We start from the raw sequence: 13,247 nt of genomic DNA, 5'->3' as shown, positions 1-13,247 counted from the left end.
CTAGGGCAGCCGTAACTGGAAATGCCAATGTCAGGGCAGGCTTCAAAAAGGAGAGCAGATACTCCCAAGCCTGGTGGATCACACTTAGGTTAAACTCCTCAACCAGTCACAAACTCTGCTTTCAATCTCCCACACTGGTTATCAAGAAGCAAAAAAGAAATCACACAGCCCCCTTTTTTGCATTCCAGTTCTCTGGCTACCAATCAGCACCTAGGTCCAGTACAGTGAGAAGTTATTTAAAAAACTCTGCTCACATATACAAAATGTTCTTCTGACCCCAAAGGATCAGCCATATTACCAGGTTAGTATAGTTTGGATCTTACCCAAAATACCACGTTGCCAACCAATCCTTTCGTGTCTAAAACTAAAGGTTTATTATATAAAAAAGAAAGAACAAGAAGAAAGATTTAAATGGCAAAACATACAAAGACTTCAAAGCCCATCACGTTCCTAGCAGTATTGGTGAGTTTGCTGGTTTGAACGTCCCTCTGGAATACCTCCACAGTTTGGATGGTCATTCAGTCCTTTTTTCAGGCCTTCATTTGTAGAAAAGTTACTCCAGAGGTAAGAAGCAGGTGTGAAGACAAGAAGCCAGACTGAAGACAAAATGGAGAAAATGCAGCTGCCTTTTATAGTCTTTTGCCAGCAGCTTGATTTCCTTTGTTTCAAACACAAGCTGCCCAGCACATAGCCTGGTAGCTTTAGAGTTCTGTTCATAGGTATGCCCCTGTATGCCTTGCTGAGTCATAAGGTGTATCCCTTGCCTCTCTCAATGGTATAGATGATGTCCCTTGATGGGCCATCAATCAGGCTAGGCAGTGCTGATGCCAATCTGTCTGGGAGTGTCACCCAGATGCTCAGCACAAGTTTTGGAACAGACATACCAGACCTATAACCTACAATACAAAGGTGATACAAACACATAAATAAGATTATCATAACTGGCAAATTATAACATTTTTGCAGATACCTTACATGGCATATCTGGTATAACTCATTGCAATTTTGCAATATTGGTATTCATAATATCCTAACGTGCCCTGCCCCATCTCCAATTCCATAAAGCATCACAATTAGCATCTACAGTTCCCAGTGAGGGAATGTGGTAAGAACTCTTCACACACAAAAATAAAAGATAGTTTTGGCCCCTAAGAGCATACAGGGAGGTGAAGGAGACTGGTGGATACAACAAATTAACAAAATAACAGTGAGAAAATTGTGATGAGCATAGAGTGTTATTAGAAGCAGCAGTCACAACTGCCTATCCATTGTTGAGTGTTTTGCAGGAATCACAACAGACAGGAGTTTTAACGAAGAGATGTAAAGGAGGATAATGTAGTGGACTTACAGATTTTTGACAAAGCTTGCCTACCCGGAGGCATGGGAAAAAGTGCAAAGGTGCTTATGGAAAAATATGACTAAAGGACAATAAAGGCTGGTATTGCTGGTAGATCACAGCTGTATATGGGCAGCTTGACAGCATTTGAGAACATATCAATGGAAGAAATAGACTGTAAAAGTGAAGAAATGTAGTTTGCATTTGATGCAGTGGAAAAAGGTGATCCCATGGGGGATGCTTGCTGGGGACTCCCTCATGCTGGAAAGACCAAACATGCCCCTCCCCCTTCATGATGGTATAGATTAAATAAAAAATTTCAGTGAGCAAGGAAAGAATTAGTAAATGCAACATATCATGTTAGCATAGGAACAGAAAACTTAACTTTTGGAAAAAGAAAAGTAGTACTTGTGGCACCTTAGAGACTAACAAATTTATTTGAGCATAAGCTTTTGTGAGCAACAGCTCACTTCATCGGATGCATTCGGTGGAAAATACAGTGGGGAGATTTATATACACACACAGAGAACATGAAACAATGGGTTTTATCATAAACGCTGTAAGGAGAAAGAAAAGGAGTACTTGTGGCACCTTAGAGACTAACAAATTTATTTGAGCATAAGCTTTCGTGAGCTACAGCTCACTTCATTGGATGCATTCACGAAAGCTTATGCTCAAATAAATTTGTTAGTCTCTTAGGTGCCACAAGTACTCATTTTCTTTTTGCGAGTACAGACTAACAGGGCTGCTACTCTGAAAGCTCTAAAGAGAGTGATCACTTAAGATGAGCTATTACCAGCAGGAAGGGAGGGGGGTGGAAGGAGGAAAACCTTTTATGGTGATAATCAAGGTGGGCCATTTCCAGCAGTTAACAAGAATTCTGAGGAACAATGGGGTGCGGGGTGGGGTGGGGGGAGAAATAACATGGGAAAATAGACTAACACGGCTGCTACTCTGAAACTTAACTTTTGGAGTTTCTTGACTTTTTTCAAGCTTCTCATTGCATTCATATTAGCTTGTGAGTTTAAATTTCCCTGCCATTTCCTAAAAGATTGAAGCTAGAAAACAGAAAGAGGAAAGATTAAATTTTAAAAAATAAATAAATAAAAGCAAATCCAGTCCCCAAAGGCCAGCTTATTCCCCTGAATCATGGGAAAATATATTAATAAAACATTGGTACACACATCTGCACTGTACATGAAGCGTTGACAGACATGTATACTTTGCTATTTTTTTACTCTGCATGATCCAAATGGTATTTGCAAATAGTCATAACTTCATTAATTCAAACATTTTTCAAAGCTAGCAAATAAACATAGCTTATACATATGGAATATATGAGACTGTAAGATCTTTGGGGGAAGGGGTTGCATCTGTTCATATATGTCAGCATTTAAGGTCAGAAGGGACCACCATATCATTTTAGTCGGATCTCCTGTACAGGACAGGCAACTAACACCTCCCAGCCACTCCACACCAAGCAAACAGCCATAATCAGACCACAGTATTACAGCCCTCGGGAAAATAAAGTATTGTGTGCCACAGGCAGAGAACAGGTTGAACTCAGGTATAGCAGTGCATGAGGCTCCAGCAATGGCAGGGAACTGATTAAGTGACATCTAGCCAGGTAATCTTAGCAAGTGACCCAGGCCCCAAGCTGCAGAGGAAGGCAAAAACTCCCCAAACCCCCTGCCAATCTGTCCTTCAGGAAAATTCCTTCCCAACCCCACATACAGCACAACCCTTGGCCCATGCCGCTTCCTGCAGCCCCCATTGGCCTGGAACGGTGAACCACAGCCAGTGGGAGCTGCATTTGGCCAAACCTGCGGACGCTGCAGTAAACAAACTGTCCCAGCCAGTCAGCAGATTTCCCTGACGGGCAGCGTGCCAAAGATTGCCAATCCTTGAGTTAGACCCTGAGAATGTGAGCAAGAGTCAGCCAGTGAAACATGTAAGAGAGAAAATTGTTTGTGCCACCTCAGAGTTCTGGCCCACCCCACCAGTGTCCCATCTCCAGTTATGGAAATCTCAGAGGACGGGGGCGGGGGGAGAATAGTCACAGAAAACACTGGGGAGCGGGGGGAATTCCCTTCCTAGGCCTTGAATACTTTTGTATAGAGCCCAGGATAATCCTTGTAGTGTTTTTGAGTGCTACCCTAATCAAATGAATACATTAATAATCATTAAATATCAGCTAAGTACTAATACTATTATTAACCAGGTTGATTTTTCTCAGGATTACTAATCTGGTATTCAGAAAAGGCTAAATTGTTATATATATGTATTCCAACAGCTTCTCAGCACAGCACAGCTACTGCTATATCCGGTGACAAAACCAACCTATAAGGGACATGCAAGACATCAGAAGATCAATGTTACATGCAGTAAAAAAGCAAAAATAAGACTGTAAAACACAATAAAAATAATAAAAAGACACCTGTCAACGTTCCTTCTCCACTCTGAACTCTAGGGTACAGATGTGGGGACCTGCATGAAAACCTCCTAAACTTACTTTTATCAGCTTAGGTTAAAACTTCCCCAAGGTACAAACTATTTTACCTTTTGCACTTAGACTTTATCGCTGCCACCACCAAACGTCTAACAGGTATATAACTGGGAAAGAGCCCATTTGGAAAGTCTTTCCCCCCGGCAAAATCCTCCCAAACCTTACACCCCCTTTCCTGGGGAAGGTTTGATAAAAATCCTCACCAATTTGCATAGGTGAACAAAGACCCAAACCCTTGGATCTTAAGAACAACGAAAAAGCACTCAGATTCTTAAAAGAAGAATTTTAATAGAAGAAAAAGAATCACCTCTGTAAAATCAGGATGGTAAATACCTTACAGGGTAATCAGATTCAAAACATAGAGAATCCCTCTAGGCAAAACCTTAAGTTACAAAAAAAGACACAAAAACAGGAATCTACATCCCATTCAGTACAGCTTATTTTCTCAGGGTATGTCTACACTATGAAATTAGGTCGAATTTATAGAAGTTGGTTTTGTAGAAAGCATTTTTATACAGTCAAGTGTGTGTGTCCCCACACAAATGCTCTAAGTGCATGTAGTCGGCGGACTGTGTCCACAGTACCGAGGCAACCGTCAACTTCTGGAGCTTTGCACTGTGGGTAGCTATCACACAGTTCCCACAGTCTCCACCACCCATTTGAATTCTGGGTAGAAATCCCAGTGCCTGATGGGGCTAAAACATTGTTGCGGGTGGTTCTGGGTACATATCATCATATCCCTCCCTCCCTCCGTAAAAGCAAGGGCAGACAATCATTTTGCGCTTTTTTTCTTGAGTTATCTGTGCAGAAGCCATACCACGGCAAGCATGGAGCCTGCTCAGCTAACCGTCACCATATGTCTCCTGGGTGCTGGCGGACGTGGTACTGCATTGCTACACAGCAGCAGTTTATTGCCTTTTGGCAGCAGACAGTGCAGAATGACTGGGAGCCGTTGTCAATGTAGTCCTGGGTGCTCTTTTAACCGGGTGCCTGGGCAAACATGGGAGTGACTCAGCTAGTGTTTCACATGAGAGTGTTTCGTCTCATGGTGATTGAGTCCTACCAGCAGTGCACTGTCTTTTAATCTGCAGCTAGCAGAAGAAAATGGCCAGTAGTCATGCTGCATGGTCTTCTGCCGAGCACCCAGGAGGTGACGATGGCTAGCGGTCGTACTGCACAGTCTGCTGCCAGCATGATGTATAAAGATAGATGAAGCGGTTCAAAACAAGAAATAGACCAGATTTGTTTTGTATTCATTTTCTTCTCCCTCCCTTTCTCCCTCTGTGAAATCAACAGCCTGCTAAACCCAGTTTTGAGTTCTATCCTTGATAGAAACTTCTATCCATTCAGTTTCTCACAAAGCCACCCCTTTTGTTGATATTAATTCCCTTTAAGCCAACCCTGTAGCCATGTTGTCAGTCGCCTCTCCCTCCATCAGGGCAACAGCAATTGTTCCGCGCCTTTTTTCTGTGCAGACACCATACCACAGCAAGCATGGAGCCCGCTCAGATCACTTTGGCAATTAGGAGCACATTAAATGCACACGCATTATCCAGCAGTATATGCAGCACCAGAACCTGGCAAAGCGAAACTGGGCAAGTAGGCGACATCAGCGAGAATGATGAGGACATGGACACAGACTTCTCTCAAAGCATGGGCCCTGCCAATGTGGGCATCATGGTGCTAATGGGGCAGGTTCATGTGGTGGAACGCCGATTCTGGGCTCGGGAAACAAGCACAGACTGGTGGGACCGCATAGTGTTACAGGTCTGGGATGATTCCCAGTGGCTGCGAAATTTTCGCATGCGTAAGGGCACTTTCATGGAACTTTGTGACTTGCTTTCCCCTGCCCTAAGGCGCAAGAATACCAAGATGAGAGCAGCCCTCACAGTTGAGAAGCGAGTGGCAATAGCCCTGTGGAAGTTTGCATCACCAGACAGCTACCAGTCAGTCAGGAATCAATTTGGAGTGGGCAAATCTACTGTGGGGGCTGCTGTGATGCAAGTAGCCAACACAATCAAAGATCTGCTGATATCAAGGGTAGTGACCCTGGGAAATGTGCAGGTCATAGTGGATGGCTTTGCTGCAATGGGATTCCATAACTGTGGTGGGGCCATAGACGGAACCCATATCCCTATCTTGGCACCGGAGCACCAAGCCAGCGAGTACATAAACCACAAGGGGTACTTTTCAATAGTGCTGCAAGCACTGGTGGATCACAAGGGACATTTCACCAACATCAACGTGCGATGTCGGGGAAAGGTACACGATGCTCGCATCTTCAGGAATTCTGGTCTGTTTCAAAAGCTGCAGGAAGGGACTTTCTTCCCAGACCAGAAAATAACAGTTGGGGATGTTGAAATGCCTATAGTTATCCTTGGGGACCCAGCCTACCCCTTAATGCCATGGCTCATGAAGCCATACATAGGCAGCCTGGAGAGTAGTCAGGAGCTGTTCAACTACAGGCTGAGCAAGTGCAGAATGGTGGTAGAATGTGCATTTGGATGTTTAAAAGTGCGCTGGTGCAGTTTACTGACTCAGTTAGACCTCAGTGAAACCAATATTCCCACTATTATTACTGCTTGCTGTGCGCTCCACAATATCTGATATTAAGGGGGAGACATTTATGGCGGGGTGGGAGGTTGAGGCAAATCGCCTGGCTGCTGGTTACGCACAGCCAGATACCAAGGCAGTTAGAAGAGCACAGGAGGGTGCAGTGCACATCACAGAAGCTTTGAAAACCAATTTTATGACTGGCCAGGCTACGGTGTGAAAGTTCTGTTTGTTTCTCCTTGATGAACTCCCCACTCCTTGGTTCACTCTACTTCCCTGTAAGCTAACCACCCTCCCCATCTCCCTTCGATCACCATTTGCAGAGGCAATAAAGTCATTGTTGCTTCACATTCATGCATTCTTTATTAATTCATCACACAAATAGGGGGATAATTACCAAGGTAGCCCAGGAGGGGTGGTTGAGGAGGGAAGGACAAGGCCACACAGCACTTTAAAAGTTTAAAACTTATTGAATTCCAGCCTTCTGTTACTTGGGCAATCCTCTGGGGTGGAGTGGCTGGGTGGCCGGAGGCCCCCCCACCGTGTTCTTGGGCGTCTGGATGAGGAGGCTATGGAGCTTGGGGAGGAGGGAGGTTGGTTACACAGGGGCTGTAGCAGCAGTCTGTGCTCCTGCTGCCTTTCCTGCAGCTCAACCATATGCTGGAGCATATTAGTTTGATCCTCCAGCAGCCTACACATTGAATCCTGCCTCCTATCATCACGCTGCCACCACCTTTCAGCTTCAGCCCTCTCTTCAGCCCGCCACTTATTCTCTTCAGCCCGCCACCTCTCCTCCCGGTCATTTTGTGCTTTCCTGCACTCTGACATTGTCTGCCTCCATGCATTCGTCTGTGCTCTGTCAGTGTGGGAGGACAGCATGAGCTCAGAGAACATTTCATCACAAGTGTGTTTTTTTCGCCTTCTAATCTTCACTAGCCTCTGGAAAGGAGAAGATCCTGTGATCCTTGAAACACATGCAGCTGGTGGAGAAAAAAAAGGGACAATGGTATTTGAAAAGACACATTTTATAGAACAATGGGTACACTCTTTCATAGTAAACCTTGCTGTTAACATTACATACATAGCACATGTGCTTTCGTTACAAGGTCACATTTTGCCTCCCCCCACCATGTGGCTAACAGCGGGGAACATTTCTGTTCAGCCATAGGAAAACAGCCCAGCAGGAACATGCACCTCTGAATGTCCCCTTAAGAAAAGCACCTTATTTCAACCAGATGACCATGAATGATATCACTCTTCTGAGATAAAGAACGGATGTTGTTTGAACGCAAGCAAACATACACTGCAATGCTTTGTTCTACAATGATTTCCGAGTACGTGCTACTGGCCTGGAGTGGAAAAGTGTCCTACCATGGTGGATGGAATAAGGCTGCCCTCCCCAGAAACCTTTTGGAAAGGCTTTGGGAGTATATCCAGGAGAGCCACGAATGCCAGGGCAAATTAATCATGAAACATGCTGGCTTTTAAACCTTGTGTAGTATTTTAAAAGGTACACTCACCAGAGGTCCCTTCTTCCCCTGGTGGGTCCGGGAGGTAAACTTGTGTGGGTTCGGGGGGTACTGGCTCCAGGTCCAGGGTGAGAAACAGTTCCTGGCTGTCGGGAAAACCGCTTTCTCCATTTATTTACTGTGAGCTATCTACAACCTCCTCATCATCATCTTCCTCGTCCCCAAAACCTGCTTCCGTGTTGGCTCCATCTCCATTGAAGGAGTCAAACAACACGGCAGGGGTAGTGGTGGCTGAACCCCCAAAATGGCATGCAGCTCATCACAGAAGCAGCATGTTTGGGGCTCTGACCCGGAGCGGCCATTTGCCTCTCTGGTTTTCTGGTAGGCTTGCCTCAGCTCCTTAAGTTTCATGCAGCACTGCTTTGGGTCCCTGTTATGGCCTCTGTCCTTCATGCCCTGGGAGATTTTGACAAATGTTTTGGCATTTCGAAAACTGGAACGTAGTTCTGATAGCACGGATTCCTCTCCCCATACAGTGATCAGATCCCGTACCTCCCGTTCAGTCCATGCTGGAGCTCTTTTGCGATTCTGGGACTCCATCATGGTCACCTCTGCTGATGAGCTCTGCATGGTCACCTCTGCTGATGAGCTCTGCATGGTCACCTGCAGCTTGCCACACTGGCCAAACAGGAAATTGAAATTCAAAAGTTTGCGATCCTTTTCCTGTTTACATGGTCAGTGCATCTGAGTTGAGAGTGCTGTCCAGAGTGGTCACAATGGAGCACTCTGGGATAGCTCCTGGAGGCCAATACCATCTAATTGCGTCCACAGTACCCCAAATTCGACCCAGCAAAACTGATTTCAGCGCTAATCCCCTTGTTGGGGTTAGAGTAAGGAAATCGTTTTTAAGAGTAAAGTAAAAAAGTAAAAAAAAAAGGGCTTCATCATGTGGATGGGTGCATGGTTACATCGATTTAACGCTGCTAAATTTGACCTCAAGGCCTAGTGTAGACCAGGGCTCAGCCAGTTAAAGAAATCAGAATCTAATACATATCTAGATAGGTTACTTACTAAGTTCTAAGACTCCATTCCTGTTCTGTCCCTGGCAAAAGCATCACCCAGACAGAGAGAGAGAGAGACTTTGTTTCTCCCTCCCCCCAGTTTTTGAACGTATCTTGTCTCCTTATTGGTCATTTTGGTCAGGTGCCAGCGAGGTTATCCTAGCTTCTTAACCCTTTACAGGTGAAAGGATTTTTCCTCTGGCCAGGAGGGATTTTAAAGGTGTTTACCCTTCCATTTATATTTATGACAACACCATTGCCAAGTGAGAAGAACAGCTATTTCAAAGGAGAAAAGTTGCCAGAGGCTTGTTCATACTAGACAAAAAAAATGATAAAAATGGAGAGAATCTGCCATACAGATTGAGGACCAATGTGTTGACAAATGGAGTGTTATCAACAAAGACTTCAACTTTATAGGACTATACTTGTGGTAAAATTGTAATGTAAGTCTCCTTTTGCTGGAAGAACTGAGTAGTAAGAGGGACAGTGGCATAACTGACTGGGCAGTAGCATTATGTGGGAGAAATTGATAAATGGATCATAAAAAATAAGGAAAAGAAAGAATGTGCATTTATTCCTGGAAAGTTACAATGAAATACTTACTGACACATGGGAATGGTTATAATGGATCAAACCAGCAGGATTCTAACTCCAAAAGCTACTGGATACTTCAGAAGAAGTTGCAGGCAGCTATCGGATAACTTGCCCACAGGGAGAGGTTCCTCCTAGCCCCTAATACTTAGGAGTAGGCTTATGTGCTGAAAATGCTTGTTGGGTTTTTGGTTAATATTTATTGTGTTAACTCTAGGTAAGTTATTTGTAGAAATATAAAATCCTTTTTGGAATGCTGTTAAACGCTTGGTCTCAGTTATATCTGTGGCAATGAGTTCCACAGGCTGATTGTGAAGTTATATGAAAAAAATACTTCTATTCATTTTTTAATTTGCCACCATTCAATTTCATTGAATGTCGCTCTGTTCTTGTATTATGAGACAGGGTGAATAAAAGTTCCCAATCTACTTTAAAGCACATATGTTGCTGAAATCCATGTTATCATACTGTTCTATAGTATCCCGTGCCTTAGTCTGCCTCACCTGCTGTCTAAACACTGATCTATAACCGCCAAAACTACTTCTAACATTTCAAATCCCTGAGAAATTTTCCTAGAGCTTCTATTTTAAAAAAAGAGAAAAATCTGCCAAAATGTTACACTCCTTCCCCTCAAATATGAAATGATTTCCCCTAAAATGCATTATGCAGGGTAGGCAATATCCAATCCTAAATCAATTTTACTTTTAGGCATTAGTCCTGTATGAGGAACTGCTAGCACTGACACCTATATCGTTGTGGTGTCCTTTTGAAGTCAATGGATTCTTCAAGGGCACAGTGGGGCACACTTGTAGATCCTGGTGCAGATTTGGGATCCTAACCTTCAGGGATCGAAATTGGCTCCGTCTACCACTTAAGAACTGGAAATCCTCTCTCTCCAATAGCATTCTGGACTTATTTCTAGCATTGGTCTGTTGAAGGATATAGGATTTTACATTTTGGACTATGATTGACTAAACTGCTGTATTAAAAAGATTTCTTACATTTATTATACTTTTTAGGCAGCCTGTCTATACAAGCAGGAGGATATGAAAAATAGCAGTACTATGTCTTTTTAAAATTCTTTAAAATATGTTTTTTTTGTAAAGTATGCAGAATGGACAATAGATATATGGTACGGTTTGAAGTTTGTATGGGCACTCATCTGGAATTAATTAGTCTGTTTATAATCGATATCATGTTCTTGACTGTTATATAAATGCTAGACACCCTGAACTAGAAAAATCGGATCGAATAATTATTCTGTTCTGATCCAGAACTCAACTTCACAATTTGGGGCTATGATTAAAATTATAATACTTTTGTTCATCAGGCCTCCTTGTTTTATTCCATCTTAAAGGGACACTAACATGTTTCTATGGACATTTTGATCATTCATTTTGAAAAAAACTAGCTATAACTGTCACTCAGCAAGAGCTGATCATGACTTATATGAGTACAGATAGAGCAATTCTCCTCCAGAGTCCACTGTATTCATGATTGTGTCACTTATGTATCCCTGAAAAAGAGCTTAATTTCATTTTTCTGTTTTGTTTTTGAAAATCTGTCAAAGGCTTGGCTACATCACATCTGTCAGAACACATCAAATCTGACACCATGAATAACTTGTGAAGAGTTTCAACTGTAAGAGCTCAATTGGTCCTTAAAGATGTAACATGTGACAAGTAAAGATTAAGCTGCCTCTCAGAATTCGGATGTATAACTTGCACTTAGAATGACATAATCCAACCGTCAGCCAGTGGTTTAAGATAATGCATCAAGACAAGTGATGCTTATTCAAATGTTCTGTTTTGAAGTGTTATCTCTAATTTGTGTTATTCTTAGATGGCTTTCTATTGGAAAAGAACAGCCCTCGAGTAAGATACTGTACTGTGTTCAACTCACTGGTTTATTCTTCCATTACACAAACAGTATACAGAACTAATTAACCCACTTTGGCAAAACTTTCCTGCTTTTTGTCTATTTGAAAGGTTTTATGAAGCTTTTCCCTATAAATAGCCTTTCCAACTCTTTTCTTCATGCCTGTCAGGTCCAGGGTTAACTGTAATTCTACGCTCTCCATGGTCCCCTCAAGAACACCCTTTTAGGCTCAGCCCTAAGGACGTGACCTCTCTGTGGGCCAGCACCTGTTTTACTTTCCCTCCAGAACACAGTTTTAGGGTCACAGTGCTCTTGCAATTCACTGTGAATATTTCAGTGTGTCTAACTTTAGTCCAGCATCTGCTATTCTATTATCTCCCAGAGGCTATGTCAGCACTTACCAGAGAGCAGCCAGCTCTCACAAAGCACGGTACAGTTATTTTAGGACAAAAGCACTACAGAGAAAGCATATCAACAATAAACAGTCTACAAACACACTAAGCTTACCAGGCATCACCCATCTTCCACATGGAGACCTGGGTTTGTTTCCAGTCCTTCCAGCAGCATTTTGCCCTCTTGGCTAAGGTGTCACATCAGTTGGTGACACGTCAGTTTGTGGGTCAACCTGGAGTCACTTCGAGCTGACACTGCCTACAATTTGGAACTTTTGTTGCCCAGATGTCCTGAAACAGATGAAACCACTCAATGCCACTTTCCTCAAGGGGGTAAAGTTTCAAAGGCTGGATAGCTGAGTAACTGGCATTGGGACTTTGTATTAATCACCTCCATTGCTTCCAGATTCCACAGGAAATCCACCCACTGAGCCAGGAACACAAAGATACATATAACTATTATTTGTACAAAGATCTATGAATATTCTGTGGGCCCACAGAGTCTGGTACATCTCAGTCTCATAATAGTCTTTGAAGTTTTCCACGCTTTCAAGATCAGAGTCTAGTATAGCCAAAAACTCTAAGACTCCCAGTGATATTTGTTTTGTTGTGTGTGTGTTGGAGGGGGAGAGCTCTTCTTGGATTATAAGTGTAACTCCCCGCCACCCCTTTCCTCCCTGGGTTACTAGGGAGTAGGCAACACTCACCTGTGTGCCTGGGCGCCTGATGTTGTTGACATTCAAGGAGATCCTGAGTATCCCAGTGGTTGATGGATAGGTGGGAATCCTCTATCCACACCTCTGCTGCAGTCCCTTTGCCCCCAAAGGAATAAAAAATTGGCGGTGCCTCCACATGGCTAGGCTCTGTACACACTCAATGGTATACCTTGGGAACCTCCAGGAATAAAGCTATTCTAATAACAAATAATAATAATATAATCTGTGGCATAGGTGTAACTCAAAAATACCAATACTTAAATTAGAGCTAACACACCTTTATTAAAAACTTAAAGAACAGGGTATAACAGACTAAAATATTTCACGATTAATTTAAATCCACAGGGGGGGAAGTTGAATAAAATCAATTAACAAATATAGGATACAGTGATAAATGAAACTTATCTAACTGGCATTGACACTGCCACCATTCACCCCATCCCACAGTGTACACTCCTCCTAATCTACAACCTATCCTGAAGGACGACCCATCACTCTCACAGATCTTGGGAGACAGGCCAGTCCTTGTTTACGGACAGCCCCCCCAACCTGAAGCAAATACTCACCAGCAACCACACACCACACAACAGAACCACCAACCCAGGAACCTATCCTTGCAACAAAGTCCGTTGCCAACACTGTCCACATATCTTTTCAGGGGACACCATCATAGGGCCTAATCACATCAGCCACACTATCAGAGGCTCATTCACCTGCGCATCTACCAATGTGATATATGCCATCA

The 13,247-nt window shown here is 43.3% G+C and overlaps 1 long non-coding RNA gene across 1 annotated transcript; it reads right to left on the bottom strand.

Annotated features, from left to right (window-relative positions):
* Positions 1 to 2,309: 2,309 nt before the first annotated feature.
* Positions 2,310 to 12,693, bottom strand: LOC122458505. The gene is made up of 3 exons (XR_006278546.1): positions 12,494 to 12,693; positions 11,902 to 12,077; positions 2,310 to 2,380 (listed from the first exon to the last, which is right to left on the bottom strand). It is a non-coding gene; the product is annotated as an uncharacterized LOC122458505 (long non-coding RNA).
* Positions 12,694 to 13,247: the final 554 nt, after the last annotated feature.

This window comes from Dermochelys coriacea, chromosome 2, assembly GCF_009764565.3.
Source record: "Dermochelys coriacea isolate rDerCor1 chromosome 2, rDerCor1.pri.v4, whole genome shotgun sequence".
NCBI classification, from domain to species: domain Eukaryota; kingdom Metazoa; phylum Chordata; order Testudines; family Dermochelyidae; genus Dermochelys; species Dermochelys coriacea.
This window is presented reverse-complemented; position numbering and strand designations above follow the sequence as displayed.